This window comes from Schistocerca cancellata, chromosome 2, assembly GCF_023864275.1.
Source record: "Schistocerca cancellata isolate TAMUIC-IGC-003103 chromosome 2, iqSchCanc2.1, whole genome shotgun sequence".
NCBI classification, from domain to species: domain Eukaryota; kingdom Metazoa; phylum Arthropoda; class Insecta; order Orthoptera; family Acrididae; genus Schistocerca; species Schistocerca cancellata.
The window spans coordinates 16,716,850-16,736,926 of NC_064627.1; positions in this window are offsets into that span (position 1 = coordinate 16,716,850).

Sequence of the window (20,077 nt, forward strand, 5' to 3'; positions counted from 1 at the left end):
CGTGGCTCTACCCTTCATTCGATCCCTGCGAAACCCTACATTTCAGCAGGATAATGCACGACCGCATGTTGCAGGTCCTGTACGCGCCTTTCTGTATACAGAAAATTTTCGAGTGCTGCCCTGGCCAGCACATTCTCCAGATCTCTCACCAATTGGAAACGTCTGGTCAATGGTGGCCGAACAACTCGCTCGTCACAATACGCCAGTCACTACTCTTGATGAGCTGTGGTATCGTGTTGAAGCTGCATGGGCAGCTGTACCGGTACACGCCGTTCAAACTCTCTTTGACTCAATGTCCAGACGTATCAAGACCGTTATTACGGCCAGAGGTGGTTGTTCAGGGTACTGATTTCTCAGGATCTATGCGGCCAAATTGCGTGGAAATGTAATCACATGTCAGTTCTAGTATAATATATTTGTCCAATGAATACCCGTTTATCATCTGCATTTCTTCTAGGTGTAGAAATTTTAATGGCCAGTAGTGTAATATATAAGTAACCTGTTGGTAAACAGTTTGGCCCACGTGGTTTTCGCTGTTAGTGCAGCTCCTACAACACGAGTACGGTAAATTAGTCATTGGAAACTACATTTTAGCACTACCACATAATGAGTAATTGTCCGTAGCGTTCAAACGTAAGAGAAACCTTCAAAATAATTTTTTAGCGTCATTGGAATGAGACCTGACACCGATATTTGCATGTTTTGTGCCTTGATAACTTACTGATAGTTGCGCAATGACTAATAGCGCTATAGACATCTTGATCCGGCACGAATGAGTTACTGGGATCATTTATGAGCAACGACTACACAACTCACGTAACCTAGTCAGTGTTTGATGCTTTGGCGGGTGACGGCGAAAGGTGATTCACGGAAGAGGAAGCTTAGACCTTCCCTACCAACGCTGGCCGGAGGGGCCGTGCGGTTCTAGGCGCTACAGTTTGGAACCGCGAGACCGCTACGGTGGCAGGTTCGAATCCTGTCTCGGGCATGGATGTGTGTGATGTCCTTAGGTTAGTTAGGTTTAAATAGTTCTAAGTTCTAGGGGACTGATGACCTCAGTAGTTAAGTCCCATAGTGCTCAGAGCCATTTGAACCATTTGAACCTCCCTACCAACAGACAGCTGTCGCGGCACCACCGGCTTGCTGCTGTTCAGCGTGAGGGCGGGGAAACTGGCCGTGCAACAGAGGGTGTCTTAAGCAGCTGAGGACTGCATTTGTACAAACGTGGCAAGGTAACAGGCTGGTGGTGATGGGGAAAGGCAATGGTATGACGTGTTAGTGAACGACATGATACCCTTTGACGTTAAAAATGTCTGAGGAGATAAGAGAATTCAGAATACATGCTGAGGATTCTCGTGGGCGTTGGTAGTGGGTGCAGAAATGCATCGAACATTGGGTTAAAGAACTTCGTGATGCTGAAAGAACTGTCATTTAGAGATCTGAAAGCAAGGGGCACGAAATTTATTTTACACTCGGTAGTTAACGAGCGAGATTAGCTCACTGGACTCGCCTTCGGGAGGGCGACGGTTCAATCCCACGGCCGGCCGTCCTGATTCAGGTTTTCCGTGATTTCCCTAAATCGCTCCAGGCAAACTCCGGGATGGTTCCTTTCAAAGGGCACGGCTGACTTCCTTCCCCATCCTTCTATAATCCAATGAGACTGATGACCTCGCTGTCTGGTCTCCTCCCCAAAACAACCCCACAACACTTGGCAGTTCGCAACTTACTTGCTTATAAATTAATACGTCGCGAACTTCAGTATTAAACTTTAGTTATACCTACTCTCAAAATAGGAAATGCACTGATGTGACAAGAGCAGTGGGATAGCTAGACGCACTTTTACAGACGGTCGAAGCATCGCGCACACGAGGTATAACAGGGCGGTGCATCGGCGGAGCTGTCTTGTAAACTCTGGTGTTCGTGCGGAAACATCCCCGGCGTCATTATGGCCGCGCGACTGGAATTAACAGACCTTCGACGCGGAATGGTGCTTGGAACTACAAGCATGGTGTAGTCGACTTCAGAAATCCTTCGGAAACTGAATATTCCGAGGTCCAGAATCTCAGGAGTGTGCTGAGAATACCACATTTTAATCTTTACCTCTCACCGTGGACAACGCAGTGGCCGACGGTTTTACCGACCGAGAAAAGCGGCGACTGCCTAGAGTCGTCAGCGTCAACAGACGAACAACGCAGCCTGAACTGACCGCAGACGTCGACGTGAGATGTACGAAGAACGTATCCGTTTGGCTAGTGTGACGAAACATTAACGTTCACTTAGATGAGACGGGTGGTGGGGCCCAACTACACTCGATCCATCGGTAACCCAACCGAGAGACAGTCACGAACCGACCAACCAAACGACTTGCTACCCACCAATCGGTACATGAACTCGAGGACCAAACTGTTACGGACGTGATTATCCACAATGAAATATGTACTAAGCTGTCAAAACTACACACAGTAGGGGATAGCGACAACAGGTAAGGAAAGAGACTACCTGAAACTACGTTAGTGCCCAGTGCAGGTAAACGGAACACTAACGACCACAAGGTAGAAAATTCCTGTGGTACACTTGAATTTTAATGAACAAATGTAGCTAATTCCACTGCACGGCGGCTCGGTTTCACCACTACAAACACTCGGTGTTGCGCACAGCAAAAGCTTCCCAACAGCTAACCACCGAAACGAACGACACAACACGAACGGACTTGGCTTGGGTACTTAAGACAACACTTAACTTTGACGTCCTGGGTCGGTGAGCCAGGAAGGTCGTAGCAGTCGGACAGCTCCACACACTCCGACACTACGCAGGGACCGACAGCGGACCCACCCGACTGTGGTGCACGGAGATGTCCTCCGTGGTCCTCACCAACCGACCGACTCCCGCACACACCCTAGCCGGAAACAATATGCACAAGACCGACGATGATACACGGCGCAAATATCGAAACATATCGCTGCTGCCACATGTAGAAGGAGGATGAACCACGGCATAACCGCAACAATGGCAAGAACCAAATGCAGATAGTCAGCAAAGTTCAAGGAAACACATACGAGGGCAGTTCAATAAGTAATGCAACACATTTTTTTTCGGAAACAGGGGTTGTTTTATTCAGCATTGAAATACACTCGGTTATTCCCCAATCTTTTAGCTACACAACACTATTTTTCAACGTAATCTCCATTCAATGCTACGGCCTTACGCCACCTTGAAATGAGGGCCTGTATGCCTGCGCGGTACCACTCCACTGGTCGATGTCGGAGCCAACGTCGTACTGCATCAATAACTTTTCATCATCCGCGTAGTGCCTCCCACGGATTGCGTCCTTCATTGGGCCAAACATATGGAAATCCGACGGTGCGAGATCGGGGCTGTAGGGTGCATGAGGAAGAACAGTCCACTGAAGTTTTGTGAGCTCCTTTTGGGTGCGAAAACTTGTGTGAGGTCTTGCGTTGTCATGAAGAAGGAGAAGTTCGTTCAGATTTTTGTGCCTACGAACACGCTGAAGTCGTTTCTTCAATTTCTGAAGAGTAGCACAATACACTTCAGAGTTGATCGTTTGACCATGGGGAAGGACATCGAACAGAATAACCCCTTCAGCGTCCCAGAACACTGTAACCGTGACTTTACCGGCTGAGGGTATGGCTTTAAACTTTTTCTTGGTAGGGGAGTGGGTGTGGCGCCACTCCATTGATTGCCGTTTTGTTTCGGGTTCGAAGTGATGAACCCATGTTTCATCGCCTGTAACAATCTTTGACAAGAAATTGTCACTCTCAGCCACATGACGAGCAAGCAATTCCGCACAGATGGTTCTCCTTTGCTCTTTATGGTGTTCGGTTAGACAACGAGGGACCCAGCGGCAACAAACCTTTGAATATCCCAACTGGTGAACAATTGTGACAGCACTACCAACAGAGATGTCAAGTTGAGCACTGAGTTGTTTGATGGTGACCCGTCGATCATCTCGAACGAGTGTGTTCGCACGCTCCGCCATCGCAGGAGTCACAGCTGTGCACGGCCGGCCCGCACGCGGGAGATCAGACAGTCTTGCTTGACCTTGCGGCGATGATGACACACGCTTTGCCCAACGACTCACCGTGCTTTTGTCCACTGCCAGATCACCGCAGACATTCTGCAAGCGCCTATGAATATCTGAGATGCCCTGGTTTTCCGCCAAAAGAAACTCGATCACTGCCCGTTGTTTGCAACGCACATCCGTTACAGACGCCATTTTAACAGCTCCGTACAGCGCTGCCACCTGTCTGAAGTCAATGACACTATACGAGACGAAGCGGGAATGTTTGAAAATATTCCACAAGAAATTTCCGGTTTTTTCAACCAAAATTGGCCGAGAAAAAAAATGTGTTGCATTACTTATTGAACTGCCCTCGTAGTTCGGAGTTAGCACGGCTCAGTTTGTACTTGTAATTTTGAATTTTTTTTTGGCGGTAGAGCGACAAATTCACCGCTGCCAGCACCTAACTCCCGTCGAGACAAAGGAATTAAATTAAAATAAAGGATACAAATACGAATAACTCCAACTGGTTGGGATTGAGGCACCGAAAACACGTACTCTGCAGGCACTACAGGTATGGGAAAACGATAGCTTACGAAACATTTCTTCGAGAGATTCATAGGTATTCATCATATGACCGGGACTTTGGAAGGTAGAATTAACAGAGGAGACAGAGGTGCCGTTCACTCGGCGCGAGTGCGTTGCGCAAATCGTCAACAAACGCCACTGGCAGACTCTGCAAGACGGGAGACGTCTGCTGTGGAAATTTCGAGTGTGTACGTTCCGGAAGGGTCGCGAAACTTGTTTCTTTCTCCTACGTTCGTCTTCAGGAACGACCACGCCGAGACAAAGAGAGAAATTAGAGGTTTACTGACAGACGTTGCTCCATTGCACCAGTCGCGAATACCACACGGCTGAGAGAAACGACAGTTGTTCCCTCCGCCACACACCGGTAGGCGGCGTGTAGAGTTTGAATGTAGATGCAGATGTAGATGAACATCTTCCACGAAATAACAGAACGTAAATGCTAATCTTTTATGGAGAATGCAAAACGAACATTTAGAGGCAAATTTAACTGATGAAAGAACGCATCTTGAAAGGCAAACACGGCAGTTTTGCGGGTGAAGCCAGGTCTTTATAAAATTAGGTGCAGGGACAAGAAGAGAATAGAAGCTTTCGAAATGTGGTGCTACAGAAGAATGCTGAAGATTAGATGGGTAGATCACATAACTAATGAGGAAGTATTGAATAGGATTGGGGAGAAGATAAGTTTGTGGCACAACTTGACCAGAAGAAGGGATCGGTTGGTAGGACATGTTCTGAGGCATCAAGGGATCACCAATTTAGTATTGGAGGGCAGCGTGGAGGGTAAAAATCGTAGGGGGAGACCAAGAGATGAATACACTAAGCAGATTCAGAAGGATGTAGGTTGCAGTAGGTACTGGGAGATGAAGAAGCTTGCACAGGATAGAGTAGCATGGAGAGCTGCATCAAACCAGTCTCAGGACTGAAGACCAGAACAACAACAACAACAACAACAAATTTCGAGTCATAAACAGGAAAAACTGGTGTACTTTCGAACTGTAGTGTCCTGCCCACTCGGTTCTTACAGGGCAATCGATGTAGGTGCTCTCGTGGTGCTCTCCTAGTGTCCGGCCGAGGCTCGCAGCAGCGGAGCTTTTATTCTCTTCTTGTAGAGGCCGCTCCAGGCGGGCTGTTGGCTGATGCCGCCTCGCAGCCTCTCCCGCCCCCGCCCTTTGTGTCCGTCGTCTTCGTGCCGGCGCTTGTCGTTAGGTCGGAACACGAACGAAATAAACTCTACTTACTTAAATACGGTCGTTGCAGTTTATAAGGCTCAAAATATCGACACAGATTAAAAACGTGGACTGCTCGTTCACACGCCTTGATCAACCATTTAAGATAATAATTAAATAGTATATTCAATAAAAAGTTGGAAAGTGAATTCATAAAGGCTTTCAAATATGTTGAATATATTGCGGAGCACTCCCCCCCCGCCACCTCCTGTATTTGTGCCTTTCCTGCTATCCTAAATACGTTGCTGGATTTTGTGTGTGTGTGTGTGTGTGTGTGTGGTGGGAGGGGGGCGTTTGGGGGAGGGGGCGGGCGGTTGTAACTCAGATAACTCAGATTTATAAAAGCATAGCTTCGTAAGTATTGTCTTTTCAGTGCTCTAGTGCTATTCTGTAACGTTTAAGTATTTGTATCAGCAGTATAGACAAGCGAGTTCCTGCAGCGGCACTAGCGTAATGTGTTGTACGTTGATGCTGTCACTCGTGCAAGAACAGACGTAGTCAATTGTTAATTTGCGCTTTTGTTCGCTTTACAGTCAAACGAAATAAAGCAAGATTTTCATCCAAAATTTTAAAAATGTTAGTTAATTCTCAATATCGTTGCGATTAGACAAAATGTGCGACTCCTATTGATTTGTGTGTTCTAATTTGTATGTGCATTAAGGAATCATTCGATTATATACTGAACAAACTGATTTCAGGGAAGGTTGAAATGCAGTACAATTGGCATTTCTTTCACACGATATGGTGATTTCACCTGTGACTACTGTTTTCTGACTAAAGATGGAAGCATTGTAGCTTTTGCGATTTTACGGAATTTTGGGCTTCACTTTCCGTGAAACAGCTTAGCTGTTGAACAAGAAGGTATCTGATTTCGCTTACATAACCAAATTTTGAATGAACCAAACAAGATGAATGTGACTTCTAGCACGCCCTTGTGGAGAACAGAAACTCAAGGCACACAAATTGTATGAGGTGAAACCTTCATTGTGAAGGGAGTTAGTGTGCTGGCAATGATTATCTAACGATGTGAGTTTTATTGCTTTGCGAGCAGCCAACAACCGTATCGAGATGGTTTGTATCTAATAAAACATATGACAGAACATGTCCTCAAAATTTATTTTGGCAGGAATTACAGTCTGTCGAAAGTGTAAAACCTAGTTATTACCTATTCTCGCAGCTAAATAAACGTTAAAATTTTATTACATTGTACGTTGCAAGCGCAGCCGTTGTTTTGAAGAGTGAATAGAAAATAAATGTTTAATGCTAAGCAAATGAACACTAATACACAATTCGATTTCATCTTCAGTGATGAAGACTGTACTTCCCGCAAATTTCATAATGCCTACGACGAAGCCGCGAATTATTGTTTCAGTTGTGTTACGTGCTAACAAGAACATCGAATTACTTACACAACCGGTAACCACCTCCCCACTCCTGCTACTGAGACTTTAAAGTTTCTACGTACAGAACAGCTCAAACGTCATTACTCTGCAAACAATTTGTCTGTCGTGGCTAGTTTTTGTCTTAATGTGTCGTACAAGAATGTAACTTTGTAGGTATCTCCTGCCTAGGCGTCGAAAGTGTGGTGTCTAGGAAACTTGCTTTCTCGGATCGCTGGACAACATTCAATGAAATCGTATTAATGAGTTTTATTACAAAACGAACTATGACAATATTTAACTTTGCTTGCGACACTTCTGTGTTACTGTCAAAGGGCGACACGCAAATTAAGCAAGGTTCTTCAGTATATACAATTCCTAAGTAATGCAGCTTTTATTCAGATCGCTAGTCTTGAAGCTTTGGTAGTATTGCGCCACGGGCAGGCGGGCGCGGCGCTTACGTTGTCTCCGCACAGAGGCCGCTGCTGTCGCATTGTCATCCTGAAGAGGTGTCGGCCAGCGTGCAGTTGGCGCACATCATCTTCACAGCCCCCTCGGCTCTCTCTTCCCGACTGCTTGGCTTCACGCCCTAACAGCTTCAGTGGTGTATGTGGACACTGTCAGCGAAAGGCATAGGGAATAGAGTTAATAGTAAAGAAATTATAAATTGAAACGTCATACTTTATGCTGAAGTTTCACCACAAGAACAACGAATATGTATTTGGCAATAAGTAGTTACCCTGTCATTATTTTGAGGAGCTTGAAACGATAAACTGTTTAGAAAAGGTTTGACACTATCTTTGTCGGCAACCGAAGTGATCTCATTGTCAAACTATAAACGCTGATTCAGTATATTCTGCATAATATGCGCTTATTTTTAAGAAGTGTTTTTTCAGGCATAGCAGTGTGTGTCACATCTCCTAAACTAAGGGTAGTACAAAGATATAATTTTGCAGGTACATTCAGCGGTATATGAGGATACTATCTGCAATATGTGCTGTGGATAGAGTTAATACTAATGACGTAATAAAATGAAACCTCGTGGTTAAAACTGAAATTTTAATACATTAACAGTGAGAATGCTGTAGCTGATAAAATTTCTTCCTTCCATATTTTTGGGGTCTCAGCGACAAGGTGGTTTGAAAATAGGGCGTTAAGTTTGTTGGAAGTCGATAACTGCTCCCACTCTCACATACCAGATGAACATAATCTGGGTAATTTGAACGCACAGAGTTATGCTGCCTCAAAACGTGTGCATGGTCTCTAAGTTGAACACCTGACTTCTTGTGTTCGACCATCAACGTAACATTATACCTCTCAGTGACTAGATTATGACAGCATTTTAAATTTTTAAATTCAGTCAATATTTATGAGCAATACTCAAGTCCGAATTTTGTTGCCCCTCGAGACCGTTAGATAGGCAACATACAACCGAATTGGGTGGCTGTTTCAGAATGTTCTCTAACACAGAGACGGCGGCGCCTGGTATAAATCTGACATATGTACAGAGGCTTGCTACAGTTTGTCAAAGCAAAGAAGAAAAACGTGGCATTTAGTATTGAGGTAATATAGAAATTACGTAGTACGAGGGTTTCCTTTCAAATTTCTGAAAATAACCGCTATTCAGATGTGACGAAACGATATTTTAAATGTTTGCCATTTGTAATTGTTATAACAATGGCGTCTCATAAGTTTTCTAGGTCGTTTGTTTTTAACCAGCATTCAAAGAATCAGTTTGTGACAAATTTCTAGTCATGGTATTTGTTAGATGATTTTCTTAAACGGCTTCAAAAAAAAACGGTTATACTTAATAGCGATGAATTCGTGAATGTCGACAAAAATTAGTTATTTGTTAAATACAATGATATTGTAAAGTTTTCCTAAGACTGGAACGGAGAAGGCCAGCCGGAGTGGCCGAGCGGTTAAAGGCGCTACAGTCTGGAACCGCACGACCGCTACGGTCGCAGGTTCGAATCCTGCCTCAGGCATGGATGTGTGTGATATCCTTAGGTTAGTTAGGTTTAAGTAGTTCTAAGTTCTAGGGGACTTATGAGCACAGCAGTTGAGTGCCATAGTGCTCAGAGCCATTTGAACCATTTGGAACGGAGAAGCAGGGGAAGGAACAGAACCAAGAATACGGGAGACGATGGCTTTGGTGACAGTAGTGAGAGAGAGGAAAGGCTAATTCAGTTCTGAAATAAATTTCAAATGTTTCTAGGGATCTCTATGTTCAAGAGTCGCAAGAGGATGGATACCCCTTGCGACTCTGTTTGCCCATTATGTAATCCAGCTGTAATTCTCTCGTATCTCCATACCAGAGATTCTGAAATGACATAATAGATTTTAATTTGTACCCAGGAGCAGAAACATACTGGGAACAAAATATAGTAATAATGAAGAATTGATAGAACGTGAAGAGACAGGTCTAGAATAATCAGTGAAAGTAGTGGCTTCAAGAATACTGACGTAACTGCGAACAAACTTTGCGTAACAGGAGAAATACTTCAGTTGATACGCGAAAGAATGAAGTAGAAAAGTGGTCAGGAAAAAACGGGACTAAGTCAATTGAAAATAAAACGATAAGAAAGTGAGGAGAGGCCAAAGCGAGAAAAAGGTGAAGGAATCTAAAAATAAATGACCGTTGGAAGGACAGATTCAGCATATAGTTGAATCGAAACAACCTTCGATGAAATTAAAAGCAAGGGCACCAACATTAAGATGCTGTGAGAATCGCACTGTTAACTTAAGTGGAGTGGGGGGGAGGAGAGAATGAGAGTGAGAGTTCGCAGGTTGGTGGAATGAATGCATTAACAGCCTCTGCGACTTGGAGGATTTGTTTGCTGCCGGCAGCGGTGGTCTAACGGTTCTAGGCGCGCAGTCCGGAACCGTGCGACTGCTACGGTCGCAGGTTCGAATCCTGCCTCGGGCATGGATGTGTGTAATGTCATTAGGTTAGTTAGGTTTAAGTAGTTCTAAGTTCTAGGAGACTGATGACCACAGATGTTAAGTCCCATAGTTCTCAGAGCCATTTGAACCATTTGAGCCATTTGTTTGCTGACGTGACTGAGGAAGAAATGGGAGTCGATATGGAAGAATAGGGAGAGCAGTGTTACTGACAGCGTTTAGCAGAGCTTTGAAAGACAAGCGATAAAACAAGGCAGAAGAGATGGATAACGTTTTTCAGCAACTTTTGGTATCAGTGGGAGAAGTTGAAACGGAGCGACCATTCATGTTGGTGTACAGAATGTATGAATCGGTGGCAAACCAGTAGAGCTTCTCCAAAGTATAGTCCACGCAATCCCGAAGATAGCAACGGCAGGTAAGTGCTAGAACTCACACACAACCAGCTAAATGACTCGTGGATCAAAGTTTCCGACAGTAATAATACAGACGAATGGAAAAAACTCGTCATCATCTCTCAGATCACATTGGTTTTCTGAAATGTAAAGGTGGTAGTCGCTCCCGAGGAGTCAGCGCTCAATTAAAAGTAACGCAACGGATTGATTAACGCTGCGAATGAATTCTGCGCTTATGTCTATATCCTGTGTGCGGATTGAAACCTATATCCATCGGTAAAGAGATGTACGGCGAAAGGTTAGGGTCCATTTACCGTGATGGGTCATTTCCTGTTAGTACCTTAATGACATAATTACGTCTGAAACAGATAGACCTTTGGGAATCACAATTTCAGTTCATTACAACACAGATTAAGACATCAGATTTCAATAATAGGGTAAAAAAAACAAGTAGTCCTCGATTAATAAGTTTCAGCTAACCGAAATTATGAAGTTTAATTAAAGAGGGGCAGGCAGACCATCAGTAATAGCGGCTTCAGTTAAGTAAAATATCCAAATAGAAAATAGGAAGGCCTTCACGAATAACAGCTTCACTTAAGTAACCTAGAGTTTCAATTGCCTCCTCACAAGGGGTACAGCAGAAGGCTTACATGCAAGGAGCACTAGATTACAGCAAATAGGAAGACCAAGAAAGTTTACAAAGAGAGGACCGGTCTTCCAAGCCCCTTTTCGTTGGGTACAGACTGGCAGAAAAGGTTACTTACGTGAAAGCGGAAATAACTGGCCAAACGGTATAACCATCTCACTGCAGGATACCGTCGCTACAACGAGGGCGACACGCCCGAAAGAAAAGTAGGCTGCCAAACCCAGTTACATAACCTCGGAAATTGCAGGTTTTGAGACCCAGTCACCTCCTAAGCCAATACAACTAACAGAGCGATGATGTCTGCATTGCCCGAAGGTATCTCGAAACCGGCACCCAACTGTATTACAAGAGAAGGGTACTTACCTAGTGTTCGAAGACCTTTGACAGAGAGGTCGACTGAAACCCAACCAGCTAGGTACTGCGTGATGACGGGGGACGGGGAGACGGGGGGTTCCGATGCACAGCACAGAAGGAACACATTATTCCTCCGGCTCAGAAAACAGTATCGACTTAAAAAGTAACCAAGGTCAGTATCGACTCAGGAAAAGCAAACAAGAGCCACAGTTCAAGGAACCAACTGGTGGTGAAATAAATCAACTAAGAAATCGCAAAAGACCCATAGGTATCAAGAGAAAATAATAGTTAAGACCCCAAAATCCAAACCGTAACTGAAGTTCACGAATCAAAGTTGAAGCTTGCGGTTCCAGAGGAGCCCAGAATTCAGCGCAGTGGAGCTGGCTTCAGTCCTCTCTCGACGTCCCACAGCTGGGTGGCCAGGCTGTGCACGAAGGCGGCACTCCAAGTCGGCCACGGGTTCAGATCGGCGCAGCGACCACTGGCCGAAGTCGCTCGGGCAGGCGCTCGCCTCTCTCTCTCACCGCCCTCCTCGCTGCGTCTCCACTCGACAACTCGCCACGCCGCAACACGCCCCGTCCCCATCAACAGCCTCGAGCAAATGTGTCAGCGGCCTCAAACCAGAGTGGCGTCAGGAATTCGAAGGACGACGGCAGCAACCCCGCCACAGCTCACGGATATTCACACATTTTCATTATAAACCACTGATTCAGAAAGAATTTGTCTATGGAATTAAAAACATGAACTACGCAAATTCAAAGTTCATTGTGTACTCTGATCTGCAAAATTTAAATAAGAAAACATGCGATAAATGACATTAATTACAATGAAATTAAATTACAGAAGACGATATTTTGGGAAAGTTAGAGGACAGGGAAATGGAGTTTTGATAATATCACCTCCCCCCCCCCTGTAACCTCCCCCTCACTTATCGACCTTAATGACAGTGAAAAATTAAACCGCGTGTACCTAATGGAAATTTGGGAAAAGCAATCGTCACCGAAGTTAATCTGTCGGTAAAGAGGGAGGAAAGGGTTACATCTAAATGAAAGGAAAAACGCAAATGAAACTGGTGGAAATTAATTTTGAAAAGGGCTAAAGTTAATAAAGAAAGTAAATGTGCGGCCGTTACGTCAACAATTAACTAGCGGTAATTAGATATTTGAGATTTGGGGGAAATTATGGTCGCCAGTCCTAAGGACAATTACTATAGTAACTGAAAAAGAAAGGTTATTACACGTATAATTAGCACTAGAAGCGTGGCAACTGAAGGTTGACACGTGCAGTGTGAAAACTGAAAGTTTGTCAGAAGTAATAAATTTCGCTACACTCTGACTTAATTTAGCAAAAGAATTAATAAAACAGGAAAATCGAAAGTTAATTTAGTGACTGAAATTAATAGTGAGCTTTCTTTCTGAAGCACATCGAAATTCAGTAAAACACGGTTAGTCTTGGACCACCTCAACAATCATTTCAGAAGCTACTTGAATCTACGCAATTTAGAAATAAGAGATTCAACTTTGAACTTGAATCAAATGATTCTAAACAATTAACAATAGTAAAATTTAGTACGTACCAAGCTGAGCTGCAGTCACAGGTAAGCTAAAATACGGTAACAAAACTCGCACTCTTAATTTGTGCTTGTGCAATCTAAATATTGTAGCCAGCTATGAATACCTTAACTGAACTTTAAAATTAAAGCAGTGAAATGCTATATTATTATTTTAATGCTGGCGTTTGAATTTCAACGACACTCGGGTTCGTTCCGGAAAAGGAAGGGACCCTGCTTGGTAATGCAACTGGGACAATGAGCAACAAAGGTTCATGCTAAGTTGCTGTAATTTTGCGAGGCAAATGGAACAATTTTAAAAGCTGCGTTCTGCCATACAGTTCAAAAACTTTACGTGCTTCCAGTCTTCCTTGTTGGTTGATTGAAGGTTTGAAGCCGTCGATCGAGGAGGTGTCGACAGTCACTCATAGTCGGCCGTCGCTGTTGCAGAAGCTGGATGTTGGCGCGCCTTCTTCTCGACACGGTCACCAGACGAAACGGGCTCTTGATGTGCGCCAGCAAATGCTTCCCGTCCGCGACATCATGTCAGAAACTATCATCGCAAGTCGAGTGCAATTACATGCTGCCAAACCCCGAAAGCGCGGCAACTCGCGGCACCTTCACACAACACACCTGCTCCACTCGCTACTCCAGCCAGACTCCCTCTGCTCAGCCCGCGCTCCACGCGGCAGAGTTCACACTACCAAAGATCCTACACACTTTGATTCTTCACACGACCTATCGACGTAATCGTTCGATAGCAGTTTTCCCTAGGCAAGACCCAGCGTAAAAATACAAATAATATTTACGAAACAAACCAATTATACATCGACATAAACGCATAAATATATATATACAAATAGTAAAACAATTACAATATGTAAAGACACAGAAATGTCATATATTCAGGTAACAAAAATAAAGAAAACAAAATTATAGTACAATGGATGGAAATAGGAGAATATGCATTTCCGGCGTTACACCCCCCCCCCCCCTCCCCCGTAGAATAACTGATTTAATGCAACATGATCACGAGTCGGTAAGTGTGATTCTACGTTTTCAGCGAGAGTGATGTAGATGCTCATGCTACTAAGGCTGTACAGCCGATTCCGGTAAGCCGAATCGAAAAGTAATGCCGCACTTCTACCTTAGAGATTGTGATCTTAACCACTACGTCAGACTTGCCGCAAAAAAGATTTCAGCTGATCTGTGTTCTTTGCTGGCTTCGGCCTCTTAACAGGCGATAAAAGATTTCTGAGACTTCGTAAGAGCTCACAAACATTTCCCTGCCAGCCTAAAATCCGTCTAAACGTTTCTGAAACTGTCTACCCAAGCCGCAAGGAGCCGCCCTCCTTGCGTGAAATCCTGCGTGTTTAGGTTCCCAACATCGCCGGCAACGTAGCTCTGAAACACTGCCCAGAGAAAATTCCATACCGTATGAACCTAATTAATTAAGAGAAAAAGAAATGATATCGCCTGCTTGTGTCAGAATAGGTTGGTTGTGTCTTCACGACTTTAACTCAGGTTGAGTCGAATATGCCCAACAAAATCCAATGAAAATTGACAAAGGCACCAAGGAGACATTGCTGACGTTGCGCTTGAAAACCGAAGCAAGACTTCAGAAAAATAAAGACATAGGACTAACAGAACTTTTGGACCAGGGAAAAGCGTCCGGCAATGTAAAATAAAGCAGAAATGTTCGAAATTCTGAGAAAAATGTATATTATCCGTCTTGCCCTATAGCTTATATATAACAACCAAATGGGAAGAATAAGATTGGAATGTCAATAATGAAGTGCTCGGCTTGAAAGTGTATAAGACGGGTAGAAGTTCCTGCCCCAGTGTTCCACTTCTACGTCGAAGCAGCTATGACACAAATGAAAGGTCAAAGGAAATCAGTGGTAAGATTCGGTTATAACATTGCTACTCTTAGAATTATAGGACACGCTGAATAGAATGAACAGTCTAATGAGTACAGAATATGGCTTCACAGCAGCCTGACGAAAGTAGAGAGCAGTTGCAGAACTGAGGTTAGCGATAAACGTAACATCGAATTGTTTACCATGCAGAAGACGAAGAGATGGAATTCTGCTATCAAGAAAAGAAAATAACACATGACGGACGAAACAAAGAGGAGATGACGAGCAGATTAGGACAGATAAAGAGAATAGTTGTCGCCAAGAGAAATCTACTAGCATCAATTAGAAAAATAAAGTTGTGTGTATAACCAGAGCCCAGCGATGTGTGGAAGTGGATCGTGCACTGTGGGAAAACCGGAAAAGAAGAGAATCGAAGAGTTTTAGAAGTGGTGCTATAGAAGAACGTTGAAAATTAGGATATTAAATCCTCTTCCTTGCTTCCTTCCTACACCACCTGTCGACAACGCGGTCACTACAGACGGAGCATAAGCTCGAATTGTTTCGATGGGGAAGGAAATCGGCCATGCCCTTTTAAAGGAAGCATTCCAGCATTTATCTGGAGCTATTTAGGAAAATTTCGGAAAACCGAAATGTGGATGGTTTGAGCCGTCCTCCAGCATGATAGAAGTCCAGTGTGTTAACCACTGCGTCACCTCTCGCGGTGGTAAGAAAAGGAACTGGGGGATTTTTCGAAGAATTAGTGAAGAAAGGAACATACGAAAAACACAAGGAGAAGTGACAGGATAATAGAACATATGTTACGGGATAACTAAACCTCCCTCTAGAATCATTGTAGAGGGCAAACCCTGTAGAGATAGACAGAAATTGGAATATGCCCGACATATAATTCAGTACATAGGAAGCCAGTGTTAATCTGAGATGAAGAGGTTGGGACAGGCCCGGTAAAACCAGTTAACAGATGGCGCAAAAACGAAAAATATGAGCTCACTGACATACATCCTTTATTCATGCATTTTATCATATATTGCCTTGTCCTCACTGAGGGAAACGCCAGTAGGAAGAGAAGAGGAGTTTTTCTCCATTCTGATGCAGTTGCGACCAACGGAATTCCACCAGTTAAATAGTGACTTATTGAACTGAACTCACTCGTGAAATCCCTTCCAAATACAACAACAATATTTAGGCAGAACAGACAGTTTAAGTTCCACGGAACAGCGGGCACAGGGGACGCAACTTGGCGCAGCCCGAACACATTGACGAGAGGAATCTCCAAATGATTACAAGAGAGAATAATCAACTTGTGTCAACTGCTGGGGCGAGCAGCGACTCTGACAGGATACAGTGAAGTAGCGCCGAGCGCCACCAAGACGTAGCTGGCCGAGCCAGCGCCGTCCGAACACATTTCAGTCAAGGCGCCGCCCCCTGCATTGGTCAACTCGGAACTGATTGTTTCGCCGCTCGTAGTACACTGCAACATTTTTTTAAGGGCAGACAACACAAACCCTCTTATTTCAGAGTGATGCCCCCCCCCCCGCCCCCTAGTTTTCATACCCATAACACATGCAAGACCACTTACAATTTATAATTCTGTACTGTTACAGGCAGACCCCAATAACAAGCGTAAGGTCTGGAGAAGTTAAAGGCCTGCCGAACCCAGAGATAGAGGTTGATATTACAACACTCACGGCCCCTTCAAACGGATACCACAGATTAAATCGTAAAATAACCGAGTAACATTACAAGCACACTGCCTTAACCGTACCGTGCTGCGGCTCGCGTTGGTACCGTGTGTAGGTTTCTGCCAGACGGTAACGTTTACTTGGCACAGTTACGTTGTTTGTCTTCTTCTCGTGTTCACTGGCGCCACTCGGTTACGTAAGCGTTGCCTTCCGCTGGTGGCAGCAGCGGCGCTTATCGATATGCAGTTCTGTTGCCCTATCTTTGGAGCGGCCTCGTTCCTTTTCCACGAGGAGTGAGTGGCAGTTCGGTTGGGGACGCAGGAGCAGCGAAATCCGCGCCAGGCCCCCACAACCGCACGAGTGGTCGACTGCGAAGAGCGGACAAATTGAATAGCTGGGCGGCGGCCATTAGAGTGGTAAACTGACGCGCGGAGTTCGAATGTTTATACATCGCTTTTGGTTACAAAATGCCTTCCCTTGAGTTAGGTCGCAAATATAATGCCTCATTTAAATACGTTACTACAATATACTTTTTAATTTATGAACAAACAGCAACTAGTCACTGTTTATGAATTTATCTTACGTACTACATGGAATCTGCCGTAGCTAAAAGTTATGTACTGGACCCCTAGCATTTTTCGTAGTTCATTTACGATAGATGTAAGCAAAATGCATGAAAATACTCGAAGATTTGCCCACTATATTAATAGATATTTTCTGACTCTACCTTGCTTTAGATTTTATGACGAGAAGTGCGTTATACATGGCATAGTGCTTTGGCTACTCACGACCAATTTATCAAGTTTCAACCTAACCTAGACCATGAAAACACTACCGATCAACCAACTTTCTTCAAAATGATCAGAACATATAAAATGTTATTCTCTCGGTCGGAAATCTTGCCTTCTGACAACGTGTAACCATTTTTGTAACAGCTGTGTTTTTGAGAAAGGAAACCTGCAAATAGATGCACAGACATTATGCTAATATCGTGTTACAAAAATATATATTAAGCAAGTGCACTGACATACAAAACAACTTAAAATATCCACACACCTGTGAAACGTAATATTCGTTCCTTTCTCGAATATATTTGTACAATTAATCGCTGCACAACTCTTCACCATTGTACTTTTTTGATTGGAACATACAGACAGTAGAATTACGAATAACAAATACTGTAAGTACGCCCCAACAAATATACAACGTTGACTCAGGGTCTTCATAAACAACAATACTGCACAACACATCAGACTACAACCACTATAATGGCGTCCAGCTGAAGGTTCAAATTATCCCGCGACTGCAGCGCCATCAGTGAGTCTAGTTATTTTTTACAAGGTCTTTGGTGCGTGTAGAGCAACAACACGCCGGGACCGCTGGCGGCGTGCGTGGACTGCCGGATCGAAGGGCAGTGGTCACCAGGGTGCGCTACCTCGTCGAAACTGGATCCTGCACGTTTAAGTTGAGTGCGTTGCAATTGGCGCAGGGAAACCTCCACCTTTGTGAAATCTCGCGATTGTCCAGGGACTTGGGTCCGTGTTGCTGCTCGCAGTGTCGCCGAGGCGGAAAGCAGCGAGAGGAGTACCTGGGGAAGGCGGGTCTGATCAGCCGCCCTGAGCTTCTAATTACTGTTTCCAGATTCTTGCATTGTTAAGTTCAAATAGCGGTATTTTTCTGTCTTGTGGCCGCTAACGCCCCAGTTACCTGTCCTAGAGGTTATGTAAGTAGGCTGTTTATGTTTTCTTATCGGCAACATTACGTAGCGCTCTATATGAAAATCACTGGCTGTGCTGTGTGCAGTCTGTGGCTAGTTTGCATTGTTGTCTGCCATTGTAGTGTTGGGCAGCGGCAGCTGGATGTGAACAGCGCGTAGCGTTGCGCAGTTGGAGGTGAGCCGCCAGCAGTGGTGGATGTGGGGAGAGAGATGGTGGAGTTTTGTAATTTGTCATGAACTGCTATATATATTATGACTATTAAGGTAAATACATTGTTTGTTCTCTATTAATATCTTTCATTTGCTAACTATCCCTATCAGTAGTTAGTGCCTTCCGTAGTTTGAATCTTTTATTTAGCTGGCAGTAGTGGCGCTCGCTGTATTGCAGTAGTTCGAGTAATGAAGATTTTTGTGAGGTAAGTGATTTCTGAAAGGTATAGTTTAATGTTACTCAGGGCCATTCTTTTGCAGGGATCTTTGATAGTCAGATTGCGTTGCGCTAAAAACATTGTGTGTCACTTTAAGCACAGTCTTCTATAATTGTTCAAAGGGGACGTTTCATATGGTGACCCTGCCAGGATTCGAACCTGGAATCTTCTGATTTTTTCTTGTAGTTTGTGTATTTAGTGTAGCTTTTGTTTATTGCTAGCGCATAATTATAGAAAGAATTTCCTTGGTAGTTGTGGTTTTTCATTGTTGCACAGTAAAACAGTTGTGGCATGCATGTAGATTTGCATCAAGTATTTCGCAGCTGCAATTAACTCGATTTTATTTTCAGTGCTATGTTAATGTGTTCTCTTATTTTTGCTCTTCAAATTGTGTTTTTCTGTGTTATCGTGTGAAGTATTGTCACAATAATGGCATGTGAAAAACGTAACACTAGGCTCCAAAGTAAACAGAGAAATAATAGTGACGACGAGCGTAGCTTATCAGCACCACTGTGTAGTGAATTAACAGACGTTCCAAGTAGTAATTTGATAATTGTACAAAAGGGACGTTTCAGTTAGTGTATGTAACGGCAGTGTACGTTTCCTCGCCTTGCCGCCGCTGTCTGGCGAGGCGTGTAAGTTTGACAGCTTCTTGACTGTAGGTTGGGTGGCGTTCTTCTACCTTAGTAGGAGTCATTCTTTCTGGTTCCGGGTGCTCTAAGCACAGTATTCTGCAGGCGGAGCCCAGACCGCCGGTTCCAGTTTTGGCGTAACTTCACATCTTGCATTTGTTTTGTTGCATATCAGGTAGCCTCACTGAGATTATCATTAGTCGCTCGTTAGACTGACACTAGTCCGAGTTACCATCTCGTGATCTGAATGCAACTCTTGGCTGCCTTTCTCTTCGCCCGTGAAAATGTTTTTGGTGTGACGTACTCAGAGGTCGATCCCTGGAGCACCGTCTGTCGCTGGCCCTAGTGTTTTATATTACCATTGTACTATTAACTTACCATCATTTGTCTCACCTGTTTGATGATCTGCTGTTTTTTGTAATTAACTTTTAAAAAATATTCTGTCAAACGGCGAATTGCATAGCAAATTTTTTTTTATAATTCCCATTTCGGTGTTGAAAGGCCTTCGGCTGTGATCGTGGTGACTTCCTTTAAAATTCTGATTGTGATCACATTGGGTTTTGAAAAATTATTTGCTGCCTTTATTTTTGTATGTTTGCCAAAATTTTTAATAGTTGCTATTTTGGGCATTAAAGGCCTTCAGCCGGGATAGTGGTTACTTGCCTTAAAATTCTGATTGCGCCCT